This window comes from Podarcis vaucheri, assembly GCF_965113315.1.
Source record: "Podarcis vaucheri genome assembly, chromosome: 1".
Taxonomy (NCBI): domain Eukaryota; kingdom Metazoa; phylum Chordata; class Lepidosauria; order Squamata; family Lacertidae; genus Podarcis; species Podarcis vaucheri.
Window position 1 is genome coordinate 136302217 of NC_138759.1, and position 17463 is coordinate 136319679.

General features: G+C 43.7%; 1 long non-coding RNA gene across 1 annotated transcript; it reads left to right on the plus strand.

Annotated features, from left to right (window-relative positions):
- LOC309525211 lies at window positions 1–15120 on the plus strand. The gene is made up of 6 exons (XR_014216097.1): window positions 1–3236; window positions 5787–7491; window positions 8372–8430; window positions 9317–9526; window positions 10771–10860; window positions 13793–15120. It is a non-coding gene; the product is annotated as an uncharacterized lncRNA (long non-coding RNA).
- The last annotated feature ends 2343 nt before the right edge of the window (window positions 15121–17463 follow it).

A 17463-nucleotide genomic window follows, 5' to 3' on the forward strand; every position in this document is an offset into this window, starting at 1 on the left:
CATTTGAAGAGATTGGTTTTTTATTTTTGAAATCTCTCAATTCTGGGCTGAGCTTTTAAAGTTTTTGTGTAGTCTGGCAATGTCCCCCAAAAAATTAAATTTGAAACCCTCATAACTCAAAAACAGGATGAGATAAAAAAAATTAAATTTTAGATTTAGACTTAGTCTTGATCATTCAACAAGGGTACAAAGTATTAAGAAAACAGGATGACATGAGGTAAAAAAAAAAAATTGGATCACTTGATAGGGAATGACCCATACATTACCTGCGAGTCACACTTAAAATGACCCTGCAAGGCAGACAAGTATGCTACAAAAGGTGGCTGAAGTTGAGGGATAGTGGTTGCATCAAGCCATGCAGTAATTGATGAAATTTAACAAGAACCAGAGACTTCCATCTCATACCTCTTGATCTTAGCCATTAGAGCTGGAATCTTATGTACGCATAATTAGGAGTAAACCTCATTGAATTCAGTGGGACTAATGCTACTAAGTGCGCATGCAGATGGCTTTTCCCTCTAGCCCAGCAACAAGTGGCCAACAAGATGCCTGCAGGAAAGCCACAAGCAGCGCTTGAGGGAAATAGCCCTCCCCTGATGGTTGTTCCCAAGATACTGATATTCAGAGGCTAGGGTGACACAGCCTGAAGCTTGTACTATGAGAGGCTAGGGAGGCAAGGAAACCAGCCAAAACAATTCCTCTTTCTTGTTAACTTCAGCACTGCCACCAGGAAGATATCTTTATTTTTCTCTGGCTGCTTCCTCTAAGTACTCGTTTAACCTTCAGGACTTTAATTAGTCCAATCAACCTACTACTCCCAACACTTGGTACAGTGTTATAACACTTAGACATGGCGCAAATAACAGGGTCTCAGACCAATTTTCCCCAAAAGCAGTTATGCTTTTACTTAGAATTTGGTATGGTAACAAGTTATTTAAAAATGAGAAATTGTTCTTAGAAAAAAGGTGTTTTTTCAGTTTGTGTACTTACCCATTATAGAAAATAAAACATAATTAGAAATTAATCACATTCCGATACCTGTTCTAGACTGTTTCAATAATTAAGCCAGTATTTTAATTGCATCCCTCAGTTTAGTTTCTGAATCTCTCCAGCATCCTGAAAGTCCTATACCTATACCTCTTCTGATCTTGCAGGTAGCATACAGCCATCATGACTAATAGGTGTCATGCCACTTTGCTTCTGCTTTGTGGTTCTCTGACGTCACCCTCAGATCTACCTCAACTTCACTGGACCACCTTCTCTCTAAGGTGTACAGCCCTCACCTGGGTTCCTGCTAAGTATCTAGGATCTCTTGATTTTTGCTGCCACCACAGATACAAACTATCTGATTCCACCTTTAGTGAGGCCAGTCAAGAAACACGTGTATAATACAACAACTTTATTGATAACAGAACTAATAAAAGTAATCAAATATTAATTCAGCGCACAGAAGCATATAGTTTTAGTTATGTAGTTAGAATTTATGTATTTAGTTATGGTTAGAAGTTATTCTGATTCATATAAACACTCCTACCTATTCTAACTTTCCAAAAATACCTAAGCTAAATCCTCCCTCACCATTTATCCCAAAACTATTACCAATAACAACACTGACCCTATTCCATCTCACTAACCCAATATACTCTCAACCATGTTCAATCCCAACTAGTATTCAAACTGCCCCTCAAAATTCCTATCTCGTCACCACTCCCTTCCAATGTTCCAAGCACGCTCCCTCTCTCTCCCAGCCAACACTTAGCCTAATTCATCTAATCTAATTACCTCCACATTTTAACACTACACACTATCAGTACATCACAGCAGCCATTGCTGCTTGCCTCATCTTTCATAAATTGGTCTGATTTCCTTTTAAAAGAAACTGATGGTCATCACAACTGTGTTGTACATTATAGCAAATTTCATGGTTTGAAACTATGTGCTATGTAAAGTACTTTGCCCTCTGACTCTTCCATTTTCAACTTCATTGGAACACCCCAGGTTTTAATATTATGAAACAGTAAGGAAAAAAACCTCTAACTACTTTCTCCACACCATCTATAAATTCATACACTATCACAGCTGCTACATCAGCATTTTCATTGAGTTACCCATCTTGACCCCCCAATTTTTACCACCCTGAATGGTGTGGTGTCGTTACAAACATTGCAACTTCACTGCTCATCTCTAAACTTCGGATTATTCACGTTAAAAGGTACAGGTCCCACTACAGATCCTTGCAGGACCTCACTTCATACATCTATCCATTGTGAGTATGGTCCATTTTTTCCTTTTTCTGCATCCTTTTCTTTAACCAGTTACAGATCCATAAGAGAATCTGTCATCTTATCTTATGACTGTTAAGTTACTCAGAAATTCTTGATAAGAAACTTTATTAGAACCTTTTTGAAACTTTAGGTACAAAATGAATACTTCAGGGATGGGAACATAAACTTTTAAAATAAAGGAAAAGTGGCTTCTGGTTGCATGCATTTTTTATCCCTCCCAAAATCGATTTAACTTTTCATTATCCAAAACAGTTTTTAATCTAAATTACGTACAAGAACAAAGTATTTCAATCAACAGACTGAAAAAGATTGTTTCATTTGAGCCGTGACACATTACAGCCCAACCCCATGAAAAGTCTTGCAGCTGTGGTCTGGTGGAGAGGAGGAAAATGGGGCACTACCAGAACTGGAAGACATTGACTCAGACTTTGGGGAGCGGGAGAAGTCTGCTTCAGTGCCATCAGACACATTGGGTGCCACATCACAGCTGCCTCGTGATGCCTGGGCCTCCTCCCACCACCCCCCAAGAACCTCCTCCCAGGAGGTACCAGCGGGCAGATCAGACAGAAAGCCAGCCCCATAGACTCCAGCTCCATCGCCAAGGACACAAAGATGGTTGCACCTGCATGAACAAACTCAGCAAACCCAGACAGTTCAAAGGAGTGCCACTTACTTGCCCAGTCCTGTTTCTTGGAGCGCCAACCATACGAATGCCAGTATCCATTCTGCTCTTCAAAATGAGAGTCTGGGGGACATGGCCCAGTTGGTGCTTGGTCAGATATTTTAACCTCTGCTGCAAATGCTAACCAGTGTGCTTTGTAAGCTGACTTACATCCCATAGTGATCTATGTATTAAAGCCAACAGCAAAACCTGAGTTGAGAACATGAGTGCTGCATCCACCAGTGAGAGCCAGGGGGCACACAGAAATGAGGCTCTTGAGAGTGAAAAGGGTTAGTGAGACAGGACTTGTTTGCAGAAGCCATGCTGATATTTTTCCAGCAGGACATATTCTTCCCATCAGTTTTCCCAGAGCAGAGTCTTTAACTGGCCTGTAGTTTTCTCAATTCACGCACCTGATCCAGTTTTTAAAAAAGAGTATTATGTTAACCTCTTCCCAGTTCCAATCTTTTTGCCATACTGCCCAGAACTTTGTTTCTTGTCCCTCTTATTTGTCTCATTTCTTCAGATTCTGTTTCTGATAATGTCACTCCAGGCACCAGTATCTCTGCTCCATCTCCCGCAGTAAAAACAAACGGAAATGATTAAATCCGCTTCTGCACAATCCCCTTTGCTTCCTTTAGCACACCTTTAACTCCACTGCTGTCCAAAGAACCAACCACCTCCCTAGCTGCTTATGATGTATTTAAGCACTTTTTAAATTGTTGGTATTAATATTTTTAGTGAAATGCATAGCCCATAAATTTACATACTGTCATAGCAATAATTAAACTCACAAACTTTAATTGCTCAGAACTTCACAGCTTTTCTTAACTGATTGTTGGTTATAGTATTCAGATCATTTCCATAGCAGTGAAGAGTTCTGAAAATGTTCAAAGAAAGGGACATCTGTTAGAAGGCACTCTTCACAAATTTTGCAGTGCTACCAAATCATTACTTCTTTCTTTGACTGATAGTTTGGGTCTAGTCATATCTAACAGAGCTAAATCTCCTCTATACTGTCCATTATATATTACTAAATCATTTGTTAGATGATTCTAACAAATTCTGAACAACTTTAGAATTTCTCTTAAATGTACTGTTTTCGCTTTTTTTAAACAGCACATAATAATCTCCTCTAGTTTATTTTCTGAATTTTGAGGCAATGGTTGGCAATACATCCCTATGCTTGGTTTGCGTAGACAATTTGGCTTACTTTGCCTTCAGTAGTTATACCAGGATGTCAAATGGAGGATTTCTACAAACAATATGTTGGTACCTTACATTTCACAATGCGCAGATCATAGAAGTACATAAAATTAATTAATTAATTAATAAGCCACCCTTTAGTCAAAGAGGCTCTCTGAGTCACTTACAAAAATCAGTACTAAGGCTCACAATCTAAAACAGGAGTGAGGAACAGGTCTTCACTGGCTATTTGTAGTGGGTCCCACTACATGATGACTACAAAAGCTTAGTAGTTTATTATTTAGTGCAATTCACGCAATTCAAGATAACAAAATGAATTCCAATAGGGATAAATTTAAGGTTCTCCACTTAGGCAGGAGGAACCAGACGCACAAATATAGGGTGGGGGACACCTGGCTTACTAGCAGTACATGTGAAAAGGATCCAGGGCTCCTGGTGGACCAAAAGCTTAACATGAGTCAACAGTGTGATGCAGAAGCAAAAGAAAGCTAATGCTATTCTAGGCTTCATGAACAGAAGTCTAGTGTCCAGATCAAGGGAAGAAGTAATAGTCCCACTCTCTTCTGCCTTGGTCACACATCCACACCTGGAATACTGTGTCCAATTCTGGGCACCACAATTTAAGAAGGGTATTGACAAGCTGCAGCGTGTGCAGAGGAGGGCAACCTAGATGATCAAGGTCTGGAAACTAAGCCTTATGAGGAGCACACGAAGGAGCTGGGTATGTTTACCCTGGAAAAGAGGAGACTGAGAGGAGAAGGGATAGCACATGGAGGAGGTAGCATGCTTGTTTCTCCTGATGGGGGGGTAGGACTCGAACCAATGACTTCAAGTTGTTGCAAGAAAGGAGATTCTGACTAGACATGCGAAAATACTTCCCAATAGTAAGAGCTGTTTGACAGTGGCACAGTCTCCCTCGGGAGGTTGTGGGCTCTCATTCCTTGGAGGTTTTAAAGCAGAGGTTGGACGGCCATATGTCATGGATGCTTTGGCTGAGATTCCTACATTTCAGGGGGTTGGACTAGATGACCCTTGGGTCCCTTCCAACTCTATGATTCTCTCTATAAGGTATTCCACTTTAACCCCCCCCCCCGCTCCACATTAGGTTTGTATTTCTCTTTGGAATAGCAGTGTTTTAGTGTAATCTACTTTCTCCCTAAAGCATACCACTATATGTGTTTTTCTTTTCCTGGCAAGATAGGGTTGACGTCATTTTTGTTGTTTTCTAAATTCCTTAGAATGACTGCTACATTCATGATATGGAAGCTTTTATCTGGCTGGGAGGTGGAGGAGGATTTTTACCCTGTGTGGCTGAAATTAACTTGTCAGAAGTTTCCAACTTTAGAAGCTTTTACAGCTCAATTGAACCATTATTCAAAACTGAATGAAGAGGCTGTAGACTATAGAAGCTCATGAAAATAAATTTCACAAGAATGCTTGTATCTGAAGTCATAGCTCTATGCCATTAATTTAACAGCCTCTGAAATTTGTATGTTATTTAGAAATCTACAGTCCTGTCATTATATTATTGACTATTGAGTATATGTGTGTTTTATGCATTGCCTTTGAAACGGTGCTAAATTTCCTGTATGTTCACCAGCTAGTTTTGTTGTCTCCCCTGGTATTCTGTGCAGAGTTGGGCTTTGGCTGCAATCCACACCTTGTTTATTCTTCAGTACTCCACCATGGTATTTTGGGAGAATCTGCTAAAATGAAGGAAAATGACTTCCTTCAGCCAACTGTCTTTCATGGCTACTTGTCAAAATAACCTTCAACCTGAGAAGAATTTTTGGTATCTCCTCAAATGACTCTTTTGGTAATACACCAAAGCAGGGGCACTGGATATATGGGGCGCAAGGGGCCGGCATCCTCCACCACCGCCATATGCTCCCCACATGCCCCAGCCCCTGCGTGGGAGCCCAGGAGCCAGGAGGGGGCTGAATGAGTAAGGGCAAAGGTCGCCCTCCATGTGTCCTACCCCTGCCCAGCACCTGCCATGGGGAGAAGGAGGCCGAGGATGGAGCCCAGCTCAGTGTGCGAGTATTGGCATCACGGGGGCGGGATGCATCCCATGAGATGTCACGTGATGCACCCCCATGTGGTGGGCGAGTTGTCATCCCTGCACCAAAGCATGGTAGCAGTACTGCCAGTAAGCAGAATACTATTTTCACTTCAAGAAGTACTGCCGCAATGATAATTTAAGAATCTGCTAAAAAAGAGGATATTCTGGTTCCACCAAAAGTACAGTGGCTGCCATCCTAGGCATGTCTACCTGGGAGTAAGCTCTAGGGAGCACAGGAAAATTCTTAGCAAACATGCAGGCACTTGGTCTTCATGTTTTCTACCTCAGTAAAAGAGCTGACTGCTAAACCCTGAATGAAGAAATCCCTACTTGAAGGTATACATCAAAGGGGGAATTGGCATGATGGCCATTTTTATAGTATTTAGACACCATTTTTCAATCCAATGGAAGTGACTTACAATTAAAGTTAAAATGCATAGTTATATGGCATCTCCATGTTCTGAAGCAGTTTACTGCTCATATAGTCAAGTCAGTGTGGTGTGGAATGTTGGACCAGGACCTGGCAGAGCAGGATTTGAATCCTCACTTAGCCACGAAGCTCACTGGGTGATCTTGAACCAGTCGCCATCTCTTAGTCCAGGGGTTGTCAGCCTGGTCCCTCCCGCCCCCTGGTGGGCGTTTCAGGATTCTAGGTGGGCGGCAGGGGGTTCTATGGCACAAGCTGAATCCTCCTTCCATCGAGCACTGGGGGGCGGTTAAGGAAACTACCATTAAGAAAGATGCCTTAGTGGGTGGTGGGTATAAAAAGGTTGACTGCCCCTGTCTTAGCCTAACCTGCCTCACAGGGTGGATGTGAGGATGAAACGAGGAGGAGGAGAACCATGTACACCACCTTGAGATCCCTGGAAGATAAAGGTGGCATATAAATGCAAGAAATAAATGAATAATGTTCAATAAGAATTGGAGAGGGTTAGCACATTTTTAATTAGCTGGAAGGCTTCTCAGAGGCCAGAATGGGAAGCAGAATACTGGAACAGATAGACCTAAGAGTGAGGAGCGGAGTGGCTACGAACCATCCCATAATATACATCACAGTGATAAATGCAACACCCTCAGAGAAGCAACAAAATCAAGCATTAAAATCAGTAAATGGGGTTCTTCCATAGTGGTGGCAGGAGCAGAGTGAAGGGCCAGATGTTACAGTAAGTCCAGACTGCCTCTTCCTTGTGTCTTGGCTCTGCTCCCTGCTTTACAGAGGGCCGTCCTTGTCTGAAGGCCTGTTTAGTCCAAGTCTGTTTAAGAGAAGAAACCTACTGGTAGTATCATAGGAATTGGGGTTGCTTGTGTGTAAACCTCCAGCCGTTCCCAACTGCTTGGGGTGGTTGCGTCTTTCCCCGGCTGAGCAGCCCTTTTGCGCTGCTGCTCAGTCGCTGGCAGAATCCGTCAGTGGGTGTCTCCTAAATTTCCTCCAGCATAAGAATTCCTTAACGGACAACCTTCGCCTCGCCTCTCTGCGCGGAAGCCTTCTGCGCAGAGTGGGCGTGCCAAGCGGTGGTCCTCCACCCCATAGGCGCCGACTCCATGGGGCTTGAGGGGGCTCGAGCCCCCTCAAAAAAATTTTTTGGGGGGCTCAGCCCCCCCAATAATCTCGGGCGCCCTTCAGCAGAGCGCCGCCGCCGTCCCCCGCCTCCTCCCCACCTGCTCCCTCGCCAGCCAGCCAGCCAGCCGTGCGCCCTAGCCGGAGAGCCCCGGCCGTCCCCCGCGAGAACAGGGGAATCCCCGGGGGCGGGGGCTCCTGCCTCTAGCCCCAGGTTTCCCGCATATCAGCTGTTCCGGAGCTGATTGATAGGCAGCAGCACGCTCTCCCCTATACGCTCACGAGGGGGCGGCGCCACTTTATTTGCATATTCATGAGCTTATTTGCATATTCATGAGCTTATTTACATTTCACGAGCTTTCCCGGGCCCCCCCAATATTTTTTATAAGTCCGCGTCCCTGCTCCACCCTCCTCACTGACTTCACTGGAAGAGTCTCGGAGCCTCACCTCCAAGATGCTCTCTGCCTCTCCCTTCTTCCTGGTGTCACCTGGACTTCTTTCCCCAGAGGACGTCCTCTCTTTTCCCTTACTAGTTCCCTCTCCTGCAGAATCTGGGAGCCTAGCCTCTCCACTCTGCTCCGATGTCAGTTCCCTGACAGGTAGCATCCGGACAGCAGAGCAAGCCCACAGTTCACCCGGTCACAGTTTTTCCTCTATGGTGAGATATACTGTAATTCTATTACAGTGATTTTTCTATATTTCTATCTATATATATTAAATCAGCACATGCAGATCTGTGCAGTCTTTTTTACTCTTTTCTGATGATGCATAAATGGCTACTTTGCTCCCAGCTGCTCAAACTGCCCACACTGCACTGATGCAGTCTATATTGACACTGAGTGTTATCTCTGCATACCAGGAAGCATACCTTGCAGTGGGTATTTCAGGCTGTGGAGGATGGGATGTCCTCACTTTGGCCCAAGATGCTAATGGTCCCTTGGCTCGCTGGCTGACCAGATTTGGCTGGTCTTTCCTTGCAAGCAGTAGGAATAGGAGGACCAGCAGTTAAAGACCAAAATGACAGTCCCTGCTAATAGCTGTCCAGCTGACACTTAAATAGCCTTTGCTCACACTGCCTCTTCTATCCCTCTGGGAATGGCTTTTGATCAGTTGCTGCTGCTGCTGCTGCTGCTGCTGCCGTCGTCATCCATCTGTCTCAAGAGACAGTGGGGTGCTCCTCCACGGGTGAAGTCAAACTGCTGCGTTAGCAGCACCAAAGTGGCCTCCGCAGGGTGCAAGCCTGGGCAGTGTGTGCGGAGGTCCTCAGCTGCCCAGATGACCCTGCCCTCAGCCTTGCTGATGTGGCCCAAAGAGAGAGCAAGACGTTTGGCACCAGCTTGGTGGGAGGAGACGTACAAGGGGCACAAGGCACCATCCAACCGCCTTAGGACATCTACTCTGGATTTGTACAGGGTTTACTCCTTAGCCTTTTCTTCTCCCAAAGATATCTCACAAGGCAGTGGAGGTTTAGGATCAGAGTTTTCCTTCTCCTAGATGGGCTGCCTAGTTGACAAGCCCTATCTGCCCCTCATGTCTCTCTGCAGCACATGCAGAAATCATCTTCTTGACCATTGGACCCACTATTGTTCTCATCTGCACAATCCACCAGAGCCTTGTCTTCACCTGCAGGGGAAGTCCCTAACTCACCAAGGGTTTGAGACCCATCAGCTCCCCTCACCTGGTTTAGCCGGCCAGTCGAAACTGTTCCTTGGGGTGTGGCTCCTGCTGCATGCTGCCAGCTCTGGGAGCCACAGGTGAGAGCTGAGTGCAGGGTGGGGACCAAAGGCGGACAAACTACCCCAGAAGGAGCATGATGTGTCCCCCACCAGAGGTACTACCCCTCCGCTAACACCCCATACACCCTGGCATTCCATCAACCACATGTAAATAGGCCAGGCTGAAGGGTATTCTTGGATTCCCCAGTTTGCAGCTCTCTTCAGGAAGAAGTCGGCTCCTGACCCAGACTTTGCATCTCCCGAATGTAAATAACTGGTTTACTTGACCAGACAGAGAAAGGACAGATGACAGGAAGGAAGGGTTTTATGGTATTATATTTTATTTTTTAATCCATGTTATAGCCTTTCAAATGTTTTTAAAAACTATTTAAATTCTGTTTTCAAATTGTGTGGCTTTTTTTAAATAAAAAAGCAAAAATAAAATTATGAAACTGATAAACTGAGAGTGACCAATAATTCTCCTTTACCCACCTGTTTTCTACAGGTCTGCAGTACAAAAGCTTCCCCCATTTATCAGCTCCTTAGACTCCTTCTTTGTGCTGTTTTGTGCGTGTGCAGTTGAGATTTTTTTTTTTAAGTTTGAAGAAGGTCTGCCAAGCATAATTAATATTCCTCCTCCACATTCACATTACCATTTCTCCTGACAGTAAAAATTAAAGCATCCAGTTCTATTCATTCAACCCCAGCCCACGGGAATTCAGTCACACAGGAACACTTCTGAGGAAGGCAACGGTTTGTAGATCTGCCATCAGTCAGTCAGCCAGCCAGTCTGTCATGGCGCTGCACTCATTCAGTTACTTTTGTGGACGAAGTGTCTCTTACTCCATCCGGATTGGGTGCTTGCCAGTGACACTCCTGAGCCTTGCGCAGAGAGAATGGCAGCCTTGAGAAAGCCATGCACTGGTGATTCAGTTCCCCTCTTTCTTGTGATAGGAACAGCTGCAGTATTGTTGCAGTCTTCCTTGTACCAGGGAGCGTTGCCATGGGCACTGCTGCCAAGGAGCACAGAGCAGTGAATAAGAGAGGCTGTCCCCAAACCTTCAAAACTAAACCTACTTATTATACTGTGTATTTTGTTTCAAATAACCTTTTGCCATGGAAGAAAGTTTTATTCTTGTTCTAAACATTGTTGACAGATGTATAATTGGGCTACTTAAATAGATGTTTAATAACCAGGGAGAAGATGCCGCTAAACATTCTACTTAACATCAGGCTTATTTTCTGTGATTATTAAAATGCCATTCATTGCACTGCATTATCAGTTTTCACAGGACTTAATTTGTCAAGCATTCAAAAAGAAGATCACACAAACATGTTACAGATGTGCGTGCGCATTTGCTGAATTCTTGCCAGTAAGTAAAATAAAAAGTAAATCTGGGAGATGTTAAAGACGTCTTGCAGGTGATAAAGAAGCTGTGGCAGTGGCAATATCAGACGCATTTGCCAAGTAAATAGCTTATCCAGATTATAAATGAATATTTACTCAACTGCAACATGACCTTTAACTGAGTCTGCATCCAAAGACACTGTTATCAAATAAGTAAGAGTAAATAACAGTAGGAATAACAGTAATGCTGTCAGCTGTGGGGGGGATGTTAGATGGCTAGGCACTCCAGCACGGGAGAGTGGACCAGCTTTGGAAAAAACTAAATTAATATTAAAACATTCTTAGCATGGCAGAACATTGCAACACAGGAAAGGCTGTGACTTTCAGTTTAGAAGAAAGGCGGACATGAATGAGGTTTATAACATACTTGTTTTGGAGAGAAAGTGGTTTCACTCTTTCCTAAGACTAGAACTTAGGTTCACAATAAAGCTGATGGGCTGTAGCTTCAGGACTTACAAGCAGAATATGAAATAAACGTAGAACTCAATAGCCCAAGAGGTACAGCTACGAGGTGTTTGTTGTTGTTTGTTGTGTTGAATTAGACAACTTCAGGGAACATTTTGTGCTTAATCATTGAACAGAAAGAGCATGTGTCTGAACAGGAAGCATAAGATGCTGCCTTATGCCAAGTCAGAGCAGTGGCCCATTTAGCTCCCTACGGTCCACACTGGGAGTAGCCAACATGGCGCCCTCCATTGATTGGTGGGGCTACACTGTGTTGGAAGTGTTTAGAAATGGAAGGCTTATTAATACATATGTGGGGGCTATGTAAACATGCAAAAAAAAAAAAAGGAAGATGGTATATGAGGAATTTAAAAAAATGTTCCTCACATTAAAAAAAAAAACCCAGAAGGCTTTCTTCTAGCTATAATAGGAAAGGAGAAAAGGAAGGACACAATTTATTTTTACAACGCAACAGCAGCCACAATAGCAGTTTATGCAAGAAACTGGAAAGAAAAGCTTATCCTGACAAAAGACCAATAGTTGCATAAATTAATAGAATTTGCAGAGGGCTAAAATAAGGAACTGGCCAGAGAGGAAGATAAGGAGCGAGTGGTATTGTCTTGGAGAATACTTTAAAAGATATGGCATTACTGTAAATATAATCTGCAAGTAGAGACAAACCTTTGAAGAGCAGTTGACAAAAACAAGGGAAGTGAAGGGACAAAATGGCGTGGAGAAACGGACAGAGACGCAGCCAGCTCAGGATGTCACTGAAGGAGAGGATGGGAAGTCTGCTTGGGAAGATGGGGAGATTATAAATTTATGTAAAATAAAAACTGGAAATGCATAGATATAAATACCGTATTTTTTGCACCATAACACTCACTTTTTTCCTCCTAGAAAGTAAGGGGAAATGTCTGTGCGTGTTATGGAGGAAATGCCTACGGGTGGCATGCCTACGGATTTTCCTCCTCTAAAAACTACGTGCGTGTTATGGTCGGGTGCATGTTATAGAGCGAAAAGGTAAATAAGAATGTTTTTTGTGGGGCTACAACTCCCACCTTTCCTGTCCATTGGCCATGCTAGAACAATATTGTCTACAATGACTCATGGGAGTCTTTCCCAGCACATACCTTGAGATGCTAGAGATTGAATATGAGACCTTACACGTACAAATCAATTGCTCTAAAACCCTTCCCTTGTGCTGGAGTAGTACAAGAGTAAAAAGAAACCCCAGTGAAAGATTCTGCCACTGAACATACCAGACTAGTAACAATGCACACCAACGAAAATTACCAAATAGATTTCCTAATGTATCTGCAAAGATCCTGATCATGCTCTATGCTGTTTCCTGCTGCTGATTTATAGGTGAAGTGGGAATTGTAATCTGCATGGTTTGTTTAAGTGTGAAACCCAAAGAGTATGTTTAACATACAGTATGACTTGATCTTTTAATGTGGTTTACAGAAAATGTAGTGAGAGAGTATCCCTGTTTAAACTACTGCTTTTGGAGGATAAGCAGCTAGAATGTTCAGGGAAATAGCAGACTCACTAGACTTTAATCAAAGTTGCTAAATGGTTGACTACAACAAAGGGAAAGGCATTTTCTAGCTTGGAACAAGAATGTCACTAAATAATCTATGTATCAGGCACAAGTGCCAATTTATCCCCGCGACTGTGGGTGCCTGGGGCTGTGGGTGCCATGCATGGCCCTGGCACCAAAATTTGTGGGTGCCCAGCACCTTCATGGGGAATTTTGGGCATCCAGGGCCATAGAGAGTTGGCACCTATGGTGTCAGAACATTAGAATATTAAGTCAGCACAGGGAAATAATTTCTCTTTCAGAAATTAGAAGTTTCAAAGATGGAGCATTTGAGATCAGATTCTATCCAGCAAGCAGGAAATAGCTGAGAATTATATAGTGGCAGAAGAAAGCTTAAATTAATGATCATGAACTGATTGAGATCAGCAAAGTGAAGTTAGCTGAACAGGGACAATGAACTTCAAAAGACTTAAACAAACTGAAAAAATGAAGTCTGTGACCATGACCAGAATTACAAAAGCATGGCCTTGACCAGAAAAATGTGTTAAAATCCTTGAGAACCTCTTGTTTCCTTTGTGACTCGCATGATGTTGGGTTTACCATTTGTTCTTAATTTGTGTTTGAAAGTCATCGTGATGAAGTCCAGTTTTAAGCATGGCTTTTGAAAAACTGAAACCAGTTGACATACAAAGAGAAAAACATCAGAGTTAGAAAAACTGCCAAACAACTAGTAGCGTATGAAGGTTTGAGTTTGGGTTTGTAGAAGGTAGGACCACCCCCAATTTAGAGAAGAGTCAAGCATATAAGACAAGGAATACCAAGTGGTAATTTCATAGAGATTAGCTGGCATGTTGCCATTTCCCCTTGGATTATTCATTTTATTACTCTTTTGTACACCACTGTTTTGCAGCTAACAGTGAGGATAAAGGTAAAGGTACCCCTGCCCATACGGGCCAGTCGTGACCGACTCTGGGGTTGCATGCTCATCTCGCTTAAGAGGCCGGGAGCCAGCGCTGTCCGAAGACACTTCCGGGTCACGTGGCCAGCGTGACAAGCTGCATCTGGCGAGCCAGCACCAGCGCTGCACACGGAAACGCTGTTACCTTCCCGCTATAAAGTGGTACCTATTTATCTACTTGCACTTAGGGGTGCTTTCGAACTGCTAGGTGGGCAGGAGCTGGGACCAAACGACGGGAGCTCACCCCGCCACGGGGATTCGAACCGCCGACCATACGATCGGCAAGCCCTAGGCGCTGAGGTTTTACCCATAGCGCCACCCGCGTCCCTAACAGTGAGGATAGCTAACAAATAATAAAGCACAATAAAAATACTAAAAATAGCAAAATTCCAGCAATCAGACTAAAACATGTCACAGTATAAAAACAAAGCAATTAAAGCAGTAGTTCAATCACACACACACACAAATAGACAATCTAATTTTGCTCCAAAAACCTGGAGAAACAAGGAAGATTTTGCCCAGCACCAAAGAGTAAAAAAGAAGGCATTAAGTAGATCTCCTTTAAGGTGGTTTTCCACACTCACGTTGCAACTACAGAAGAAGGCCTTCTCCCTGATAGCTACAGGTGGGATATCCTCCAGAGAAGGACTTTCGCAGAAGGTATAGAAGGTATAGTGGAATATAGCTCGGCTACATTCTGCTCAGAATGGTCACCCCCTGCCGACAACCCAGTAGCAACTGTGTTATGAACCAGCTGACAGTTCCAAGCATGTGTAGCCCCAGGATAGCAGGACCTAATTTCCTGGACTCACTGAGCAGACGGTTTGGTTTGTGGGCCGGTTAAATGACCCCCGTGGGCTGCTTGTGGCCCATGGGCCTTAGGCTGCCGACCTCTGTGTTATCAGAATCACAAAGCCCCAGGCAGGAAAAGCCATCTCCAGAGTGGAATGCAACCCAGCCTGAACAAGTAAACTGTGCCAGCCATGTTTTAACGACAAAGGGATATGTAAATACTTTCTTTAGCCTGTGTGAGACAGGTGTGGGGACGTGTGATTGACAAGGGCGTGTCTGAATTTTCTTCCTGACACCACTCCTCTTCTGTGACATATCTGTGAGGTTTTGATGACACTGTTGGAAATGTATTATGGGAAATTATGGGACCTTTTAAAACTTCATGTAACCTTTGTTCTGGGCTGCTGCTTCTTTGCTTGCCTTAGAGGTTGGGACCTTTGGTGCAACAAATAAAGATCAGGCCTATTGGCCACTGATTTGCTTCTTCATTACTTGGCTGAAGCCTCTTGTTTTCTGACTGATCCAAAATCCTCAGGACTAGACTATAGCGAAGTTGGGAAACACTTTAAGCAGTGTACCCCAAGGTGGTTTTTTTGTCCTTTTCACACGTTAACACCAAAATTAAGCAGGAAAGCTTTTCCTGGGCTATACCATTCCAGTCTACAGATGGGATGGGGGGCAGCATCTTGGGACGCTTCTCTAAACCTTTCTGATACACAGAGTAATAGAATGTCAGGCTAGCCTCCCGTACTTGGGGGGGGGGGATCCCCCCAAGAGGAAGTAATCCTGCCTTTCACATCTAAAGTGAATACAGTTAAGTGAAAGCCACGTCACTTGATTCTTCTGATGAACTGGACAAAGCATCCTGCCTGCCAACTGGGGCTTGAAGTGGAACAGTAGCATTAATACAATTATATACCAACAAATGTATTCAAAGTGGTCACAGACACTGTGAGAGAAACGAGACATTGCAAGCTGAGGAAGGAGGCAAAACATGAATACAAATTCTAGTCCAGAAAGATGCTTCTCCTAAAAGTCAATTAGCCTCAACAGCTTTATTAAAATAGCAATAAATATAAAATGCTAATAATATGGACAAGCCAAATCAAAGCCCCAGTGTGACGACCTTCCTAAATGCATTTAATGCCTTCCTTTTTTTAATCACCTTGAATCACCTTCTGAATGCGTGAAAGAGAAATGCATGACTTTACATTACGTTAAAACTTTCCCTCGGGACATCTGAGTAATGAATGGGAAAGCTCTCTTCATTCGGCTCCTTTCCCCATAAATCAGCCAAGAGATTATTTCTCTCTTTTTTTCTTTACTCTGTCTCGCTGGCCAGAGGCACCTCTGTGATTGATAGCACTGGCACTTGTGCTTTTTCTAGTTACAATGTGCAGCTCCTATGACTGTGCACAATGTTCACTCTTGTCTATTTGACAGCAAGTGCTGAATGGGGAGGAAACAGGTAGCCTGCACTCACATTTTCATAATTGCAAATGGGTGGAAGTTAACTAAGTCTTACTCAGAGTGGACCCACTGATTTTTATGATCTCTGGCAGGCAAGCAAGTCCCAATAAGAAGTAATGACTCTCCAGCAGTTTTGTGTACATTTATTTTCAACAAAACACATTCTCGCCTCCTCGCATTGATGATAGTTGGTCAGTCTGAATCTTCACCCCTCGCACAGCAGGAAGGACGCCAAACTCCCACCTTTCCCCTCTTGACCTTCTGTTGCCCTCTGATCTTGTCCAGGCTCCTAGAACGGGGACTGAGAGCCTGGCCTTCGCCCTCCCCACTTTCACCTGACACAGTCTCAGACCTCTGCTTATCTGCTGATTGCCTAGCAACTCTCTGGCTGCCTTCTAACCCTCCTGCTTCTTGAGAGCGAACAGTGTCTTCTTTTGGGAGGGGGGGTCAAACTGCCCTTTCTCAGCTCTGTCAGCCAGCTCTCATTTACAGAGTCAGTCCCTCTTTCACTTAGCTCAGTTTCTGAGTCTAACTCTTTCCCTGTGCTCTGGTGAGCCACATTCCTAACAGTTAGGGCCTTTAATTTCACTGTGTCTATTCTGAGTAAAATGTAGTTTCATACCACGCAATGATTTGAAGGCTGCACTCCTATACTCACTTACCTGGAAAGTGTGTGTGTGTGTCACACATACTTTCCAGGTAAGTGGGTATACACACACACACACAAACACACAATTGTTCTGTTAGGCTCTATGTTAACTAACTTATTATCTATCCTGTCACAGCTCAAGGCAATAAAGTATTTTAAAGGATACAAACACAACCAAAAACTTTGATTGAATAGCTATTGTGACTCAGTAGTTTAGTTGTGTCAGTTCTTCACTCTCAGATTACATCCAAGCAGACCAAGGGTTCAGATTCCACCATTCCTCTAATGTTGGCAGCCAGCACAGGTATCTGCATCTCACAAAATGTTTGGTGGAGTCAGTAGTAGGCATTATGCATTCACTTTCCGCAGCCATTTGTGTTATGTACTGAAGTTCTCACCCTGGGCCAGCAGGGGGATACTGTAGATAGTTATGCAAATAAGGGATCGAAAGTGACGTTCAGTGATTGGATAGTTTTAGAAAGTTGTTACAGTTACGTTGTACTGGAGCTCTATATAAGCAGGCTGACTGAACCCTTCAGTTCAGTTCTGTCCTGGCCTGTGAATAAACAAGAACTGTTTGAAGAATCGCTGTGTCGTCTGATATGTTCACCCACAACTTAACAGGCCCCACTTGGCACAATGACCAGAAACCCCCCCCCCCAAAGTTAACTAGGCTGGCGTACCACATTTAAATTTCATTCTGAAAACTCAG